This window comes from Aphanomyces invadans (assembly GCF_000520115.1).
Source record: "Aphanomyces invadans strain NJM9701 unplaced genomic scaffold supercont1.362, whole genome shotgun sequence".
Lineage (NCBI taxonomy): Eukaryota > Oomycota > Saprolegniomycetes > Saprolegniales > Verrucalvaceae > Aphanomyces > Aphanomyces invadans.
This window is the reverse complement of record NW_008580507.1, coordinates 30,677-32,598: the sequence shown is the minus strand read 5'-3', so window position 1 is coordinate 32,598 and position 1,922 is coordinate 30,677.

Sequence of the window (1,922 nt, the reverse complement as noted above, 5' to 3'; positions counted from 1 at the left end):
TTCCTTTTTCGACACGTTTCACGCATGCACGCAGCCCTAATTCTAGATCGGATCGCCGCAACTTTACACGTCAACTCTGCATTGCCCGTTGCTTCATTGTGTACATGCATCTGCTCGGTTTCATTTAGGGGTTAAATGTCAACTAGACCTGGATTGAACATCAAACCAACGGTGCACTGTGGACTGATCTGGATGCCACGTTAAATAAATATTAAATAACTCATTGTTCATATGTTCTTAAATACCAAAAAATTGATATTAGCACAATATTTATTATGGAACTGTCTGATGCCTCGTCTTGGATATCAGGGAGAATTGGAATTTGCATTGCCCGGGCAAATTTAAACACCGATGTAGTTTGCGCGGAAAGGTTCTCTTACATCTCCTTCGGTGCCGTGCAATCCACCAACGACAATGCATCATATTCATCTACTTGTGCTATCACTACGTTGCCTACCTCATAGAGACGTCGAAACGAAACTCGATCTTTATTGGTGATTTGTGCGTGCATGAGATGATGCACGGCCTCCTTGAGACTTTCGTGGTCATTTGCCAAGGTCGATAGCTTGGGAAGTCATCCCTTCCAACCACGTCTTGTCCATGTTGTCGCTCCGTATGCCCATGTACGCGCGTTTTGAAATTGTGCGATGCATTTTCACAAACCTTGAGACTAATTCTTTCACCAACTCTCGAGCATATAACAAATTGATGAAGTATATTTTTATGATTTTGTCAAAACGATTCGACAAAGTCAAATGTAAAATACCCATGCATTAACAGCGGTGGGCGGCATCGAGGGGATTTCAACAAAAACTATAAACTTTTGGAAAAAGTTCACAACGTGCATCCATTATCAATTTTTCCTTGACCTGAAACTTTATAGGAGCCACGGACATAAACACGCAACCTTGTTCAATATTGTAAGTCTCAAAACGCCTCCAACAATCACAAATAAAGGAAATAGAAACCTACGAGGCATATGGAATTCATTCACAACTTTGGAGTAGAATATTTTGCAAGGTATTGTGTTTCAGGATCATTGAATTGCACGGTTCGAACCAGCGTGCGATGCAGATTCGATTCACGTATTCCAAGTCTATCGTAGCATATATTTTTCACATGAAGTAGTAAAAGTCCCCTCGATGACGCCCGCCACTGTAAAGAAGATCTCACCACATGATCAAGGATTGTGTAACATCATGTACAACCAATCATTGATAACAGTGTGAATACAATTGGATATCACTCAATCATTTCCTATTTTACAACATTTCGTTTGTTGAATACTTCGCACTACAGTAGACCTCCAACGCAGCAGCAAGATGAATTATGAGTCTCTACGATTTTGAGCATTTATTGGGCGTTCCAGTAGAACTGTACCACATAAATCGAAGGAATGCCTCTTGAAAAAGAGACAAAGTCCTCTCTTTGGCCACTTAACGGTCTCTCAACCTTAATAACCACCGAAAACAGACGTCTGTCCGAAATACCCGAAAAATGCCTATTACAGGTACTATATAAGGTATTTCAGAAGCAAATAACCAAAGAATTAAGATTCTTACCCGACAACATTCGTTAATATCGGACAGGAATTGTACAAATCAAATACTTCCTCAGTTCCACATTAAACATTGCTAAGAAAAACACAATTTTTCCATATTACTATTACGAATTGAAAATCATTGATGCTTCAACAGGTCCACTGATATTCATTGGTTAAAATTCCATAGAGAAGCAGTGACACAGAGCAAGTCACATTGGACATTGCGACTCAGGGTTTCAAGGGACAACCCACAAGCCGCAGAAATTCCACGAAGTGTCGATCGTTGGTCCAAAGGTACTTCCTGGACGAGTCTCTGCACGCTCTCAGGAGAGTAATTCGGCTTTGGTCCAACTCGCCCAGGCTTATTGGACTTGGTGGT